Below are 18,734 nucleotides of genomic sequence, written 5' to 3'. Positions count from 1 at the left end.
CTGTCACCAATTCTCAGCTTCTAGAAAACACCAGCTTGGGACACCTTCCCTATCCATCCGGGTTAAATGCCATTGATTAACCTTTCCTGCATTAAATTATCCAGTTCTTTTTTGGACCTTCTTGTAGATTTCACCTTCACAACATCCTCTGGCAAGGAATTCCACTGGGTGCAAAAATGCTTCCTTTTCGTTTATTTTTAATTTGGTTACTTACCAGTTTCATTCCCTCACCTGGGATCTTCAGTAGGCGAAAAAAAATTCTTATTGTTTTCTGCACCCTTGTCATCATTACACTAAACTCTGCCCCGTCGCCCCTGAGTCGTCCCTTTCCCCAGCTGAGAAGAAGAAGTTCCATGAACTCCTGGGAGCTGCTGTTCCAAAGAAGAGGCATTTCCTGTGGAAAAGATGGCCCAGCCCAATCCCCTACACAGAGCCCCAGAAAATACCAATGGACACTGGGCACTTGTAAAGCTCCTCTCGGGCAGCACTACGGAATGGATCCGGCTGGCCATCGGGCTGACTAACCCATCAACAGATGAGTCCCAGTGAGACTTCTCAGCCCAAGTGCAGACACTGTGGAGTCTCCCACTCCCAGCCCAGTGGCAGAGGGGGGCAGCGCCCTGAGGAGGCGGGTCCCGAGGCAGCGGAGACCTTTGAAGGGAACAGAGACGTAAGGTCAGAAGGAAGGAGAACAAGTCACATCTTCTCAGGTGAGATGTGGTGGGAAACTACCAGATCCAGTGCAAGCCGAGCTCCAAGAGCTGGTTCCTGCCTGGTGGCTCCTTGCAGGGACTAGCTTGAGAAGCGCCAAGGAGCCGTGTGTGGCCAGGAGAAAGGGTGCAGAAGGAACGTGGATGCAGGAGCAGGGTGGAGTGTCTGGCCAGGATTGAGGGAGCAGGAAAAAGGGAGGGTGTGCAAGCAAGCTGGAGGGGCTGGTTGGGAAGAAAGCGCAGGAAATGAGGTGGCTGGGGTCTGGGCATGAGGCAGAACATGCTGTGTCTTTGGCTACGTCTACACTGGCATGATTTTCCGGAAATGCTTAAAACGGAATACTATTCCATTTTCAGTTTTTCCGGAAAAGCGCGTCTACATTGGCCCCGGAGTTATCGTCATAACGAAGCGCTTTTCCGGAAAAGCGCGTCTACATTGGCGGCGCGCTTTTCCGGAAAAGCAGAAGCCCGGAGCCATTTTGAAGAGGGCAAAGGCCACCAGCCTTTTCCGGGGGCGGGGCCAGAGCACCGTTTAGACACGTGCTTAAAGGGGTCTCGCCGGGCAGCCGTTGGTCTCCTGCTCCCGTGCCTTGGGGCCTCTGCCAGGGACTGACACCCTTCGCAGGTCTGTGGGTGCCCTTTGACTTTTGGGGACACCACCCTTTGGCCCCCAACAGCTTTTCCCTGCGGTTTTTTTTTTCTGCCCTGCTCTGTCTACTATGGAGCCACGGGTAGCCATGTGCCTCGTCGGGCCCCTCTTGGGGCTGTTCCGCTGGCTGCAGCTCGTGCTGCAGGCCAGTGCCATGCTGTTCATGGACCAGGAGGCAGAGATCGCCTTGGACGCCCTCACCAGGGGGGCCCTGGCAACCCTGTCTCATCAGCACCCCACCATATACCGGCCACTCTGGAGTTTGGACATCAGCACCGACTGGTGGGACCGTGTGGTCCTCGGACTATGGGATGACCACCAGTGGGTCTGGAATTTTCGGATGAGGAAGCAGACCTTCTTGACGCTGTGCACCTGGCTCACCCCCGCGCTGCAGAGAACCGCCACCCGGCTGCGGGCACCCATCCCCGTCAACAAGAGGGTTGCCATCGCGCTGTGGAAGCTGGCCACACCGGACAGCTACCGCTCGGTGGCACACCAGTTCGGGGTGGGAAGATCCACCGTTGGAGTGATCGTCATCCAGGTAAGTCCCAGGGGGAGTGGGATGGGGGGAGGGTGCTCCACTCCAGGCCCAGGGATACCCAAGACTCCAGACTGGGTCGCCCAGGGGTTTCGGCCGTCCCTCCCTTGCACAGGCCCGCTGGTGGGGGGGGAGTCATGGGGGGCCCTGGGGTGTGTGTGTGTGTGTGTGTGTGTGGACAGAGGGAATCAAGGGGGGGGACCCAAGGGAGCGCACACTCACCCCTGGCTGTATGTAATGTGTTCCCTTGTGTTTCCCTGCACCCTTCTGCAGGTTGTCCACGCCATCAATGACGTCCTGCTGCCGAGAATCATCCTCCTGCGCGACGTCGATGAGACCATGGCCGGCTTCGCTGCCCTCAGGTTCCCCAACTGCGGGGGAGCCCTGGACGCCACCCACATCACCATCCGGGCCCCGGAGCATCGAGCAGCCCACTTTATGAACAGAAAGGGGTACTGCTCCATCGTCCTGCAGGCCCTCGTGGATCACCGGGGCTGCTTCCTGGACATCTATGGCGGCTGGTCCGGCCGGGCACATGACGCCCGCATCCTCCGGAACTCTGGACTGTTTCAGAGGTTGGAGGCGGGCACCTACTTCCCCCGGCGGGACTTGACTGTCAGGGATATGCCGATGCCCATCTGCATCATCGGGGACGCGGCCTACCCCCTGATGCCCTGGCTCATGCGGCCCTACACAGGGCAGCCGGACCAGAACCGGGCCCGGTTCAACGACCGCCTCAACCGGGCCCGAAACCCAGTGGAGCTGGCATTTGGACGCTTAAAAGGCCACTTCCGTTGTTTGCTCACCCGTCTCGACATGGGTGAGCAGAATGCAACGGAGGTGCTGGCCGCGTGCTGCGTGCTCCACAATATTGTGGAGCGCAGTGGGGAGGCCTTCCTCCCTGCATGGGTGGCAGCTGAGGCACAGACCTTGGACCAGCCCGCCACAGCTGCCATCCGCCAGGCGCGCCAGGAGGCGGTGCACATTAGAGAGGCCCTGGTGGACATGTTTGCCCAAGCCCCCTAGCAGGGTCGCTTGGGTCACCCCAGAGTACTCCGTCCCAGCTCCTACCCTTCCCCACCTCCTCCCCTTACCTCCCCCCCCCCCAATAGTATAGTAAAGCGTCGGGTCACAGCATATCGCGGCCGTCATCGAATCTGTTCGTCGGGTGCGTCGGGCGTAGTTAGGGTTTTTCTTTTAAGTTAGGCTAGGGTTTAGGCCACGATCACCGTCCTGAAGAACAGCCAACAGGATTTGGGACTTATGCAGAAGGCTCACATCAGTGACATCTTCGATGGATCTCCTGGCTCTTCCTCTCCTGAGGCCCGGAAGGCCCAAAGTACTGACATGGCCAGCAACACCGTCATCGTCCGTCGAGGGATCGCCTGGCTGTTCCTCTCCTGAGGCCCGGAAAGACCAAAGGATCGAGGTGGCCAGCAACACCACAATCGTCCTCCCTGTGCCTAGACTTTGTTTAATTATCTCTGTTGTGTGCATCTTGTAACCGTTCTTGCTAGTTTGTTATCTATGTTAATAATAGTTTGTGGTTTACATGTTACTGAAAAGTGTCAGCATTTATTTCTGCGCCACAAACTACTGACCACTTACGAAGGGCCCCCCCCCCAGTGAATAGAGTACAGATTTCGTTCTCCACAGTTTGCCACCATGTTACATTTAAGTGGCTACTTGGCATCTCACATCATTTCGTACACTACCTAGAGTTACACAATACCCAACACAGGAATGAACAGCAAAGTAGAGATCTGTTTATTTACAGGGGGAGGGGAGACCTTCAAGTGGGACAGGAGGGGTGGGGGAGACCTTCAACTGGGACAGGGGGAGGCAGTTACTGGGATGGGCGGCCCCTGCGAATGCTCCTCTGGGGGCCAGCCTGCCCACGCTGGGCAGACCGCGTCGGAGCAGGCTGCACGCGGAGGTGGCCAGGAGCAGGGGCACGGCCAGGAGCAGGGTCAGGAACAGGGTCAGGAGCTGGGATAGGAGGAGGGGCAAGAACAGGGCCAGGAGCTGGGATGGGAGGGGGCATGACCTGTGCTACAGGAGGGATGGCGGGGGCCTGGGCTCCGCCCATGCCATAATGAATAGCATGTACAATATGTGCCGTCAGCGTGTCCATGGTGGTGCGCATCCCTCTGCATTCGGCCAGGAAGGCAGCCCAGGCGTCCTGCCGCCACTGCAGGTCCCCCTGCACCCGCTCCTCGATGGAGGCCTGGATTGCCTCCACAGCGTTGACGTGGCGCCGAAGCAGCTGGTCCCTCTGCCGGAGCCTGTGCCTCCGGGGTTGGCCTGCTGGGGGTGGCGCTGCTGCCGCAGTGGAGGGTCTGGTGCTAGGTCCCGCTGCAGGGAAGAGAAGAAAGGATGGGTCAATCAGGCAGGCCGTCCACTGTCCCCACACTGCATGCCCTCCACCCCTGAGCCCAGGTGACCCCACAGTTGTGTGGCTTGGGCCCACTCGGTTCCCCTCCTGCCTGCCCCTGGAGTAGGGTCCTCCCTCCAGGGTATTGTAAGCACCGGTCTGTATCCTGGCCCCGTGCAGGGCAGGAGGGTGCTTGTGCAGTGGAACTCCCTGCCGGTGGAGACTGTGAAAAGCTTTTGGGTTAATCACTGCTGTTTGACAGGGAGCGAGATGCATCCCCATGCAGTGCCTGGGAGCACATCTGGCAGAGGCGGTCTGGGCTCTCAGATCCCCTCGCGTGGGATATCTCCTGGACGGAACCAGAAGGGTGACTGGGTGGGGGGATGTCCCATCCTTGCAGCACAACTCAGGGGCCCTTCTCCCTCCCACGATCCCTCCTGCAAGCCCGGTAGCCCAGGAACATGTGTGGCCCCAGTGGGGACTTCCCTTGGGGAACCAGCCAACGCACCGGGAGCAGGCGAGGGGCTCGGTGGGGGCCACGTTCACAGGACCGTGACGCTGCAGTCTACTCAATTAGAAGCTGGCTGTGCCTCACAGCCAGGCATGGGACAGTGTGCCGTTCTCTGGTCTGCACCCTTGCTGGAGCTGCGGGCTCTGGGCTGAGTCCCTGGGGCCCTCGCCGGTTCTAGCCAGCATCCACCCTTCCCCCTGGTCCCGCCGAATGTGTGTGAGCAGCAGGGTCCCAGGCGTGGCATGCAGCTGCCTGCCGTGGTCACGTGCCGCTCGGTCACCAGGTTGCACGTGGTTGCACCTGCTGCTTGCTGCCTCATGCTACGCAGCGTGCAGCTCACGTGGCCTGAGTGACATGCTCTCTCCCTCCCCCCTCTGGGCACCTGACTCCACCCTTGGGAGTGCAAACTGCACAGACTCACCAGTGGGTTCTTCCCCGTCCTCGGAGGAGTTGCTGGAGGGGGCCTGCTGGGTGGCAACGCTGGCCTCCTCGCCAGATGCACTGCCGCTCTCTTCTCCCTCCTCCGGCTCGGTGGGATGGTTGATGGGTGGCCGCTGGCAGGTGTCCACGGAGACCGCTGGGGCTTGAGGGGCGGGCTCTCCCAGAAAGGAGTGGAGCTCCTCAAAGTATGCGCAGGCGTCGGGTCCTGCCCCCCTGCCCTCAGTGGCCCTGACGTACCCCAGCCGCAGCTCCTTCACTTTTGAGCAGACCTGCTCACAATTGCGGCTGGGGTGTCCCTGCTGGGCCAGGTTCTGCACAAGCCGGGTGTACAGATTGGCGTTCCGGCGCCGGGAATGGAGGTCGTGGAGACCCTCCTCCTCCTTCCATAACTCCAGGAGGGTCTCCAGCTCCCTGGGGGTCCAGGATGGGGCCCGCCTTTTGCGGCCCCTGGGGGCCTCCTCCGCTGGGGGTCCAGGGGGCTCTCCGGCAGGAGCTGCCATGGCGCGGTGAGCCTGAAGTGTTGGGCAGCACAGCAGTGGCAGAGCTGACCCAGGCAGGCTCCTGGCACGTGCGCCCAGCAGCCTGAGAGCCCTTTTACAGCTCGGGCTTACCAGGAAGTCCGCGGCTCCTACGGGGTCTCCCAGCGTCCAAACCGCTTTTTTCCGTTTTTTCTGCTTTTCTGGAAAAGCTGTCTACACTGGCCCTTTTCCGGAAAAGCTTTTCCGGAAAAAGGACTTATGCCCGAGCGGGAGCAGCATATGGTTTCCGGAATAGTGGCTGATTTTGTGCAGTACAGCGTCGATGCTTTTCCGGAAATTCAAGGGCCAGTGTAGACAGCTCGCAGCTTATTCCGGAAAAGCGGCTGATTTTCCGGAATAAGTGGCCCAGTGTAGACGCACCCTTTGTGGCCCCTTGCAGAAAAGGCCACAGCCACACTGCCCCGAAGGTGCACAGCCACAGCAGTGACACTTCAGGGTGGGCCCTGGACTGTGTGGCCACCACAATCTGGTCTCAGGCAAGGCATCACTGAGAAGTCTCAGCCCCAGCCCTGCCTCCTCCACTCTCAGCCTTGTTTAGCTGCCACAGGGCTAAGCTGTTTAGTGAGCCAGAGGGCTAAGCACTTTCAGGGGTCTCTTCCCAAAAGGCAGGGGGCTTCTTTCTGCAGTGCAGTGGGTGTCACGTTTGCCTAACATGCCACTGCTCTGTAGGTAAAGTGCAGCCTGTAATTCCCAGCCGAGGAGATTTGCCTGCCTGGGGAGGGCGGGAACAGACCAGCACTTGGAATCTTACCTGCCAGCTGCTTAGCACATCTGGACACAAAAGAATCCCAAGACTTGGTTCTACCAGCCAGTTTCTTTTCACCTCCCTGCAAACTGCCTCCCAGCTGTGGGTGAGGCTGAGTGTGTGTGAAACCAGCTGCGCTTTGGATGATTTTGTTAATTGTTTAAAAAGCCTCACCCACTTCTTCTGCCTGGGGAGGTGTCTGTAATATATGCCTAGCGTGATATCACTGTTGGGTTTTACCCCTTGTAACCTCATCCAGAGACTCTGGACAAGTCTGTCTCCTGTGTCCATCTCCGCCTCAGTTCAAGTGTTTGCATGTTTCATAGATAAGGAAACTCCTCCTCCCTTTTTCCCTGCCAGTCCTTCCTGAGCAATCTGTACCCTTCTGTGCCAATATCCCAGTCCTGTATTATCCCACCACATCCCTGTGATACCAACTACTTCCTGCTTATTACCCATAGTTCCCGTGTCTATACCAGCATCTAAGACACAGATTAGATTTTGCTTCCCAGTGGTCCCACGTCCCTCCTTTATCTCTGCTGTTACAGCCCCTGCTCTCTCCCATTTCTGCCCCATCTCCCAGGTGTCCATGTTGTTCACTTACCTGTGGGCTTTGGGCACCTGCCCCCATCAAACCTAGTTTAAAGCCTCCTCACTAGGTTAGCCAGTCTGCACCCAAATACTCTTCCCTTCCTCCACAGGTGAACCCCGTCCCTGCTGAGCAGCCCTTCCTGCTACAGCATCCCATGGGCAAGGAAGCCAAAGCCCCCTGGCCACCGAGCTGTAGTTTTCTGTGGCGTAGTGTTTATCACATTTGCTTAACATGGAAAAGGACCCTGGTTTAAAACCAGGCAAACACGGTGTCTTCTCTTATTGTGGTTCCACTTGATGCCCACAAGGCAGTTTCAGGGCCTGCCCTTTGGTGCAGGGATGGGCAGGCTGTGTGCTGGCTTTCAGGAGCATGTGGGAGACAGATAAACAGGTTAGGCTGAAAATGGAGGAGGCAGGGCTGGGGCTTCTCAGCAGTGCTTTGCCTGGGACCAAGTGGTTGCAGCAGCCTGGTCCAGGGCCCACTGTGGAAGTGCCACTAGTGTGGCTGTTGCCTTTCCTGTAAGGGGACACAAAGCCATATAGGCTGTGTCTACACTGGCACCATCAGCCCCACTGCTGGTAACTCTCAGAGACCCTTGTTGCCCTAGGAAGTGATGTGGCCTAAACACAGACCTCGCTGTGAGCAGGATTTGAACCTGTACAGGGAAACCATATTGGACACCTTAACCACTCAGCCATCACAGCTACAGTAAAACAAGCTGGTAAATAATCCCAGTGTGCAGGCTTAACGTCACCTGCCATAGAATTCACACAGCAAACCATTTCAACAGCTGTGCAGAGGAGTTCTGGCTGTTCTGGTCTTAGGCTGCCTTGGAGGTGAGTTCTGCTTCAAGGTCTTCTCTCCTCCTCCTTGGTCTTCCTTTCCCTTTTCCTTCCTCTTCTCTTCCCCCCTTTTCCTTCTTCTTGCTGTGCTCCTTCTTGTACCCCAGTTTATATAGAGAAACTCAATACTGCTTAGTTCTTCCTTAACCAATTATTTTAGTATAATTTCACTCACCAAACATAACATACTGTATCAGAATGACCTAACCAATCATACTCCACCGCCTTAGTTGATTTACACCTAGCAAAATCAATTACACAGCAGACAGAAACAGATCCAAACCAGACTATCACACAGACAAACATCAGGAAAGTGAGGCCAAGAAGCATAGAATGCCAATTGCACAACCACAACTATTGGTAAGCAGTCTTTTGCCAAACAAAATGCTGTTAATTGAGTTTTTACTACCCACCTTGAGATCTGCTTCTTCCCTGGTGACAGTGGGTGCCACTAGGATAAGATCCCTTCTCACAGCCTAGTGTGACACTATTTCAATGTCATTTAGATGGAATGTGAGCATGTGACTCCAGGCTTTACAGCTAATTGCTGCTGCTGTTCAGTGTGGCTGCAGAAAAAGGCTTCAGTTTAGATCCGTGGTCACCAACCCGTCAATCGCGATCGACTGGTCGATCACAAGGCCTCGACCAGTCGATGGAGAGGTGTTTGAACACTCCCACCTCCCATTTTCCCCCCACCTCCAAGAAGCCCCACTACCTACCTCTAGTGTAGTGCTGGCTTCCCGCGGGGTGGATGGAAGTCCTGTCTGAAGCCCACGTCACTTTCGGGGGTTCCAGAAGTGCTCGGGCTGCTCCCCTCCCACAGCTCTGTTGCGTGCTGGGGGAGGAGACGTCGGCCCTGGAGGAGGAGTGCAGCGGTTTCCCTGTGCCGTTAGCGCTGCAGGGGTGAGTAGAGCGCAGGGGTTTCCCTGCACTGCAGAAGCAGGGGGTCGGCTCTGGGGTTTGTCCACACTGCAGAAGGGGAGGCGGTTGGCCAAGCCATGCCGTGCCGTGGGAAGGGGGTTTGGCCCTGGGACCAGCGCCCATGGGAGTTGGGTTGGCCAGGCTGGGCTGCACCGTGCTGCGGGAGGGGGTTGGCCCCAGGGCAGGTGCCCGCGGGGATTGGCCGTGCTGTGGGAGGGAGTTGGCCATGCCGCACCGCGCCATGGGAAAGGGGATATGGCTCCGGGTCAGGCACACGCAGGGTTTCCCTGCACCAGAGGGGCGGGGGGGAGTCGGGCCCGGAGGAGGCACGTGCTGGCTTCCCTCAGGGTGGGGTGGGGGAGAATCCTAGGAGGAGGCAGATTCAGGGGACTCTTTGCTGCCAAGGGCCCCCCGCCCCCTGTCCACACTCCCCGCTCCCCAGACCCCACTCCCCTTTCCCGAGCCACAGAACTGTCCCCACTCTCCTGTCCTCAGCTACAAAATTCTGTTCCCACTCCCCTGTCCCCAGCTACAGAACTCTGTCCCTATTCCCGTCCCCACAGGCACTCTGACCCCTGCTGCAGAAACCTGTCCTCTGCCCTCCCAGCACCCTGTCCCCAACCACAGAAGTCTGTCCCCACAAAATGTATAATTATAAATGCTTCATTGTAGATTTAAATAGCATGAATAAAAACCAGACCATTTATTTCATAACTATAAACATCTGATTTTAATTTTATATGTCTCATAATTTAAAAATAAACTGTTTATCAGAGTGTGTCAGTGGGGGCTAGGGATAGCAAGTGATGGACAGGAGGAGAATAGAGAGGGCAGGGCTTCAAGGAAGGGGCGGGGCGGTAGATCTTCACCTGTTCTGAGATTTAAAAAGTGATCTTGGTTGTAAGAAGGTTGGAGACCACTGCTTTAGACCTACTGAATAGTTACAGGGCTTCCAATAGGGTTACAGAAAAGCGACATTGTTATATAGAACCTTTCAAGGCCAAAGACAGCAGGATCCAGAACCACAGACAAAGGTAGGTAAACACAACTGCAAAGGGACTTAAACCTTCAATCTTCTGATCCAAAGTCAGACACCTTGTCTTTTAGGCCATGAAGTCTTACCTTATTTAGGAATGAACTTCTTGAAATGTGTGAGTAGAGAAACGTCTCCAACTCCATCAGGTTTTATCATTTTCCTTGTTTGGGGGTTTAGAAATCATGTCTGAGCTGGTGAATTATTCTTATTGTGTGTAACTAAGAATTGCAGCCCAGAGATTTTTCCTGAGTCTATGTTACTTCATGGCTCTCTACCACCTAGGCTATCTCCATACTGCATCTCTCCTCCGCAAAAGCTTATGCAAATGAAGCACAGATTAGCATATTGCCATGCTCATTTGCATAATTAATTGGGGTCTGTTTTTGCACAAGAGGCTTTTGCACAAAAAGGAGCTGTGTAGACTGGGGCTCTTCCTGCCTCCTGCTTCCCCTGGCTCCAGCCTGGCCTCGGCCTCTTTCCTGTTGGCTCCATGGGGCCAGGGGGAAGCAGAGGGCCATTTCAGAGTCTGGCTGGGGGCAGCGACCTGTCCATGCCCTGATAGGGGAGGGGACAATGTCACATGACTTCTACTAGTGCTGGTACTTAAATAAAAACAAGCAGCTGGGATGGGGCAGCTGGAGGGAGCCGGGAGAGCAGAGGCAGCCTGAGAGCTGAGAGTCATAGGTGCCCACCAAAAACATCAGCTGTTTGTCCCATGGCACAAGGGGCAGCACTCAGGGATCTGAACTTTGCAACTTGAGTTCAACTGTCAGTGGGATTTTCCTAGGCTAGATGTTGCAAAACCCTCCCGCTTTAGGTTTCTTGTTCTCAGACTGGTGAGAAGAGATTTTTGTGCCTTCTGCTGGGTGTCTAATGCATATTGGCGCTCGGTCTCTCATCCGGCTGGCTCAGATGAGCTGGAGCCATGAAACCTATCAGGCTGGCTAGAGATTCAGGGGGCTGAGTTTGTGTTTGTCACTGCTTCCCCTGATGCCCTCAGGTCCGGTCCCAGCAGCTGCCAGGCTCTGCCGATTGCCCCCTGGCCTCTGCTAACCCACATGTTGGGTGTGGAGCTATTGCCTTGGGCGTAAGAACAGTCTGGGAGAGTGAACAGCACAGGTGAGAGTCTAGAACAAGATTCACTCAACCGGTTTGGTTCTTTTGGGTCTGCCCCTTCTGCACCCCTGGAGACATTGAAACAAAATGACCCAGGAGAAGAACCCAGCTATTTTACTTTTGCTGTGACATAAATGGATCTAGCTCAGGGGTCCTTCTGCATGTGAAGCACCTCTGTGCTCCTGGGTTCTTCTGCCCCTCGCCTGCGATGACATCCACTTGGGGGAGCACTTGCCCTGACACTTGTAGATGGGCCAACATGTATAAATGAGCATTACTCAGGCACCCTTCGGTAGCTCAGCTGGTACACTTGCAGACTGTAGTGCCTGCTTCGCAAGTGATCCTTAGATAGCAGTGAAACTGACAAAAAGATTGTGGGTGCCAGCTGCCAATCACATTTCTTGGGCTGCACAGGTCTTGAGACCCCTCCGAGGCTGGAGGAAAATGGGGAATGGCTGCACTTTGGGATGCAAAGGTGTCTGCAACCATCAATTAGAACAGTTTTAGAGACACTTATCATTTTTCAGAAGAGGCTTTTCTGACATTTGTCCCATCTAGAAAACCTCCTTTTTGAGAAGAGCCCTTATTCCTAATAAAATGAGAACACCGAAAGAACACGCCCACTGTTTTGGAAACTGATCTAAAAAAGTTGACCCATTCCATGGACGCGGCAGAGTTTTTCACAGATACAAAAGGTATCCTGAAAAAGCTCAATATTTGGCATATAGCCAAGAAGGGTATCTGTATTGAGACTGCAGCTAAAAAGGGCACTGTGGCTTAGCTGGTTAAAGCACCTACCTTGTGAGCAAGAGATCCTTGGTTCAAATCCTAGTGGTACCTTGTTATAGCCTTTGCTCATGTCTTTCTGGGACTCAGAAGAGACCTCCCCTGGCCACCCATGAATTCCTGCTGGCAAGGGAGGGGTTGCTGATATCAGGAGGTTTCCCTCCCCAACCCTGGAACCCTTGCCCCCCAGCTTCACAGAGAGGGGGACACAACAGGGTCTGGGATGGAAGGAGCAGTCTGACTGTGCTCAGCAACCTTATAGGGGCACCAGACATCCTGTCACTCACTCACACATGCTGTCTTGTCAGGTGTTCTGCCCCAACACACACTTGGGTGAAGGTGTTACTTTTTTATTGCTGCCTCCATCACGTCTGCCTCTGCCAGGTGAAAGGAGGCTGCTTGGGCCCTGCCGAGCGTCCACGCTGCCCTCTTGCGCAAGAGCTCCTGAGCAAGAGGGCTTACACCTGTTAAAAATGAGCATTGCTCTTACACAAGAAGTCCTCCCTTACCACGCCGTACTGTAAATCTTCTTGTGCAGGAGCAGATGGGCAGTGTGGACGCTTTCCGGAAGAACAGCTGTTCTTGTGCAATAATCCACCAGTGTAGACGTAGCCCAGGTGTCCCTGCAGATGGGACGGGAGGGTTCTATGCTGTGCCAGGGGGTGGGTAGCTTTGTTACCTCAGTTTGTGTGTTTATTGGTTGTGTGGAGGGGAAATTGTGAAGTAGTGTGTTATGAGTCCTGTTAAACCAGACTAAGGTAGCTGGTTCGAACCATCTATCTTAGTTCAAAGCAAGGAAGTTTGCCAGTTGGAAGTTTCCTGCCTTTCCAAATTGCACATGGTACTAGTGCTCTGCACCCCATTCTAATTCTTTGCACTCGGTACCAAATGTTGTGCACACGGCACAAATTGCTCTGCACTTGGCTCAAAATAGCTGCACACGGTTCGGAATGTTATGCACCCCACCCGCAAAAGAGTGCACTCAGCACCTTTGGAATCTTCCCGCCGGAGAGTGCTTAAATACCCCAGTTCAGTAGTGGTTCAGGTTCCCTTTTTCTTGCTGGGTTCCTGATTGCGTTTGGTTCTGTAGAATGTCTCTCTGTGGTAGCGTAAATGGTAGAATGAGTGAGAGTGTGAGCTTAGTCAGTGTAGTGTTTGTGTGAGTGTGGTGGGTTCTATTTTGGGGTTTTTTATGCCTGTGGAGAATTCCTGAGTGAACACCATTTGGATCCCATTGGATTATTACCGGAGAGCGGAAGCCCTTCGACTTATAGTCCATATCCCATCCATCATCAGACCAGAGGGCCTGATCCTGAAGGGATCTCCTCACTGTTCCTCTGCCACGGCTTGCAACTAGCCAAGGCATAGAGGTGGTGAGCGCCTCAGCTGTTCTAGGCCACGTGAATGTAATGTATAGTCCTGTTGTTTAGGGGTCTTTACTATCTACTTTGTCTTCGGGGATAGGGAGGATTATAGAGTTATTGTTACATGCTGTTCTATATCTTAAATTTAAAATATATTGTTTGGCCCCAAATTGTGACTCGGAGTTTTATTTGGAAAATCACGCGCCGGTGATAGATATGGCCACGAGTAATCGACCTTAGGGGATCCCTTCTTTTGGGACTTGGGATATTTACCATCTGCACTACAAGTCAGGGCGTGTCTAATATTAGGTTTAAATTAATCGTTACTGCGTCCCATGGTAACACTGCAGAGACGTTGCTGCAAGTGCTTGAAGAGCCTTTCTGAAAGGGCTACTTATGAACTTGCTTTCACTAGATGCCCTAGCTCAGTTGGTTAGAGCATGATGCTAATAATGCCAAGGTTGTGAGTTCAAGCTCCATGCTGGCCACAGGCACATTTGTCTACTTCTAGCTGTCTGCTATGGACAGGGAAGTGGAGAGTTGGTAGGAGGAGGCTTGAGACTGCACGGACCCAGTGGCTAAAAGGGCCTTGTCCTGGCCTGCTTTCCCCAATAGGAGGGAAAATCTTTCTCCTCCCTCCATTGTCCCCAATGGGGTGGCCTGATGTCCAAATTCCTGTTGCTGCAGTGGTTACCCCAAGGCTCTTCAGCACAAATCACACAGCGCTGCTTCCAGCTGCTTCCAACTGCCTGGTCACCTGCTTCAGTGGCCCAGCAGCCCCTCTGAACCCAAACTGCACCTGCTCCTGTGGCTTCTCCTCCTGGAGCCTCCCCATGGCTTCCAAGGCCCCTGCACACGAGGAGGCAGTGAGACCATCCAAGGCAGACACCAGTCCCTGAGCCCCACTTCCCCCTTCTTCCCCTTTCCGCCATCCTCCTCCCCAGTTCTACATTCCCCACATAAAAACCAGAAAGTTTTTTCTTTGCACAGGGAGAAGTCCTGTTTGCATTCCCGGAAGGGGGAGAGGAAAGTGGGAAGGGCAGGGGAGGCACAGAGAAATACACCAGCATCACGCGCCTTCTCTGAGAATGGACCCACGTTCTGAAGGGAACAGAAAGTGGCCTGCGAAGGGCAACTGTAGATGAACAAATAAGTGTGCTTCTTGTTTCCCTGGTGGGTTAGTAGCTAGGGGTCAGCACTTTGCGTGCTGTGGCCGGGCTTTGATTCCCAGTCAGGGAAAACAGCCTCATCTGTAGTCATAAAATTGGCCAAGTATTTGCTCTTCCCATCAATGCTGGGGGGGGGGGGAGGGCCTGGGGTGCCAAAGACAGGCTCTGGCTGGGTGACTCCTGGCCAGCAGCCAAGAACATTTCTGAGGCAGCTGCTTCCCTCCCTCTGCTGTGCAGAGACTTGTAGTTCCTGGAAGTGGGGCTGTCTCCCCTCCTTTGCCTTGGGCCCATTTGGCCATGGTTCAAGGGGGTTGCTGATTCTGTAAAAGCTGCCCTGATAATGAAGAAACAGCTAAAGTGACAGGGGCAAGAATTGAACCCCCAACCTTTGAATGAGTAACTAGCCTAGCTCACACTGAATGGTGTGGCTTAGACTTGCCCCACACTGCTACACAGCCCACAACCCTCTTGTGCTGCTTCACAGCCCGGTGATGACTGGGGTAGAGGAAAGGGACACCCTGAGCCAGAATCTGTGTTGGGGAGAAACTGAACTGAGCCCGCTTGCCCAGCGCTGCTCATGCTCCCAGGCCCTGCCTCCTGCCCTCCACTCTTAACTTTCTTACAGATGCTGTTTTATCCCACCCCTCTCACCCCCAGCCTGACTGTCCTGCCCCACTTCCCAAAGGAGCCCTTGTGTGGCCATGGACAGAGGCTGCACTGGGGGATTGGCCCTGACTGCCCAGTACCGTGTGATGCTGGCGGCAGAGCACAATCTGGTCTGGAAGCAGCTGTAGCAGACATTAGGGGGTGCAGGAGTGGTCTGAGGCCGGTTGCGGCAGCTGACGCCCCAGGCAGAAGGTGCGATCGGCACCCGTGCCTGTACGGCTGTGATGTAATCACAGGGCGCCCTGGCAGTCATGACATCATCATCGTGCGCATGGGCTGGTGGCGCTCTAGGCAACTGCCTATTTCCCCAGGCTCACGGGCTGTCACTGAGGGGGTACAGAGCCGACTGGCTGGGATTTTTGTGAGATCCTCAAGCCACATGTAGCCAGTTTCCTCCCGCCCCCTTGCCCTGTCCTGGGGAGCCAGACACTGCCAGGGCTGGAAGGAAATGGGGAATGGCTGCACGTTGGGAGGCAAAGGTGTTGTCTGGCACCATAGGGTAGAAAACTTTCACCAAACTGCATGCAGAGAGCACCATGGCTTAGCTGGCTCAAGCTACTGGCTAACAAACACAAGATCCTGGGTTCAACTCCTAGTGGTGCCTGTTGGAAGCCTTTGCTCACATTTTCCTATGTGCTTCTGGGACACGGAAGAGGCCTCCACTGACCATCCATGGAACTGCTGGTTCAGGAAAAGGCTGATTGGAGAGGAGTGTTGGGAAGAAGGAAACCACAAGTGAGAAGCACCTGATGCCCACAGGCCCTCACTCTCTGGAGCTGCAGAGGTTGCATTTGCAGGATCTCTGGGCACTGACACCCCCAGGGAATCACAAGGGTGTGCGGTGCCTGACTCTCCTGTCCTACCAATTGCAGTCAGAGCCCTGCCTTGCCAGTGCCAGTCACAGCAGCCTCTGCACCAGCTCCAGGCTTGTTGTTTCCTTCTTCCCAACACTCCTCCCCAATCAGCCTTTTCCTGGACCAGCAGTTCCATGGGTGGCCAGGGGAGGCCTCTTCTGTGTCCCAGAAGCACATAGGAAAATGTGAGCAAAGGCTTCCAAAAGGCACCACTGGGAGTTGAAGCCAGGACTTTCAACTTACAAGGTAGGCGCTTTAGCCAGCTAGGCTATGATGCCCTTTTTGGCAGCAGTCCCAGTACAGATACCCTTCTTGGCTATATGCCAAATATTGAGCTTTTCCAGGATATCTTTTGTATCTGTGAAAAACTTTGCTGCATCCATGGAATGGGTCGACTTTTTGAGATCAGTTTCCAAAAAAGTGGGCGTGTTTTTTGGAAGGCCTGTATTCCTCATTTTAGTAGGAATAAGGGCTCTTCCCAAAGAGGAGGTTTTCCCCACATTTGGGCCTGTGTAGATGGGCCAAATATCAGAAAAGCCTATTCTGAAAAAAGTGTCTCTAAAACTGTGCTAATTTATGGTCCCAGACAACACCTTTGAATTCCAAAGTGCAGCCCTTCTTTATTTTAATCCAGCCTTCACAGGATCTCAAGGCCTGTGCAGCCCAAGAAATGCGATTAGCAGCTCAGACCCATAATCTTTTTATCAATTGCAGTACAAACTAAGGATTACTTGCCAAGCACACACTACAGTCTGCAACTCTACCAGCTGAGCTATCAAAGGATGCCTGAGTAAAGCCACTGGTTTGTCCATGTTGGCCCGTGTACAAGTGTCAGGGCAAGTCCTCCCCCAAGTGGAGCACAGGGAAACTTCCCATGCAGAAGGACCCTGAGCTAGATCCATTCACGTCACAGCAAAAGTAAAATAGTTGGGTTCTTCTCCTGGGTCTTTTTTTGTTTCAGTGTTTCTAGAAGTGCAGGAGGGGCAGATCCATAAAAACCAAACTGATTGAGTAAATCTTGTTCTACCCTCTCATTTGTGCTGCTCACTCTCCCAGACTGTTCCTACGCCCAAGGCAATAGCTCCACACCCAACGGATGGGTTAGCAGAAGCCAGGGGGCAATAGGCAGAGCCTGGCACCTGCTGGGACTGGACCTGAGGGCATCAGGGGAAGCAGCGAGAAACACAAACTCAGCCCCCAGCAGCTCTAGCCAGCCTGGTAGGTTCCAGGGCCCCAGCTCATCTGAGCCAGCCGGATGAGAGACCGAGCGCCAATATGCATTAGACACCCAGCAGAAGGCACAAAAATCTCTTCTCACCAGCCTGAGAACAAGACACCAAAACCAGGAGGGTTTCGCAACAACCAGCCTAGGAAAATCCCACTGACGTGAACTCAGGTTGTGAAGTTCAGAGCCCTGAGCGCTGCCCTGTAGGACAAACAGCTGATGTTTTTGGTGGGCACCTGTGACTCTCAGCTCTCAGGCTGCCTCTGCTCTCCTGGCTCCCTCCAGCTGCCCCATCCCAGCTGCTTGTTTATTTTTTGTTTTTTATTTAAATACCAGCTCTAGCAAAAGCCGTGTGACACTCTCCGCTCCCCCATCACAGCACGGACAGATCGCTGCCCCCAACCAGATTCTGAAATGGCCCCTGCATTTCCCCTGGTCCCATGGGGCTGACATGAAAGAGGCTAAGGCCAGGCTAGAGCCAGGGGAAGCAGAAAGCAGGAAGAGCCCCAGTCTACACAGTTCTTTCTTGTGCAAAACCCTCTTGTGCAAAAACGGACCCCAATTAATTATGCAAATGAGCATGGCAATATGCTAATCTGTGCTTCATTTGCATAAGCTTTTGTGGAAGAGAGGTGCAGTATGGAGATAGCCTAGGTGGTTCGTAGCCATGAAGTAACATAGACTCAGGAAAATCCCTGGGCTGCAATCCTTAGTTACACAAAATAAGAATAATTCACCAGCTCAGACGTGATTTCTAAACCCCCAAACAAGGAAAATAATAAAACCTGATGGACTAGGGAGACGTTTCTCTACCTACACATTTCAAGAAGTTCAACCCTAAATAAGGCAAGAGTGTGTGGCCTAAAGGACAAGGTGTCTGACTTTAGATTAAAAAAAAGCGAGGGTTGAAGTCCCTTTGCGGTTGTGTTTACCTACCTTTGTCTGTGCTTCTGGATGCTGCTGTCTTTGGCCTGGAAAGGTTCTATATAACAATGTGGCTTTTCTGTAACCCTGTTGGAAGCCCTGTAACTATTCAGTAGGTCTACAGCAGTGATCTCCAACCTTCTTACACCCAAGATCACTTTTTAAATCTCAGAACAGGCGACAATCTACAGCCTTCCTTGAAGCCACTCCCTCTCTAATCTCCTGTCCATCACTTGCTATCCCCAGCCCTTACTTACACACTCTGATAAACAGTTTATTTTTAAATTATGCCATACATAAAATTAAAATCACGTGTTTATAGTTATGAAATAAATGGTCTGTTTTTTATTCATGCTATTTAAATCTAAAATGAAGCATTTATAATTATACATTTTGTGGGGACAGAGTTCTGCGGCTGGGGGCAGAGTAGAGGGAACAGGGTGCTGGGAGGGCAGAGTTCGGGGAGTGGGGATGGGAATGGGGACAGAGTTCTGTAGCTGGGGACAGGTGAGTGGGGTCTGGGGAAGGGTAGTGTGGACAGAGGGCGGGGGGGCCAGTGGCAGCAGAGAGTCCCCTGCATCTGCTTCTTCCTATTATTCTCCCCCCCCCCCCGGCCCCGAGGGAAGCCAGCACGTGCCTCCTCCAGGCCCGACACCCCCCTCCCTTGTGGTGCAGGGAAACCCCGCGTGTGCCTGACCCTGAGCCAAATCCCCTCTCCCACAGCATGGCCAA

This window comes from Pelodiscus sinensis, chromosome 31, assembly GCF_049634645.1.
Source record: "Pelodiscus sinensis isolate JC-2024 chromosome 31, ASM4963464v1, whole genome shotgun sequence".
Classification (NCBI taxonomy): Eukaryota; Metazoa; Chordata; order Testudines; family Trionychidae; genus Pelodiscus; species Pelodiscus sinensis.
The sequence above is the reverse complement of the archived record's forward strand: the minus strand, read 5'-3'. Positions refer to the sequence as shown.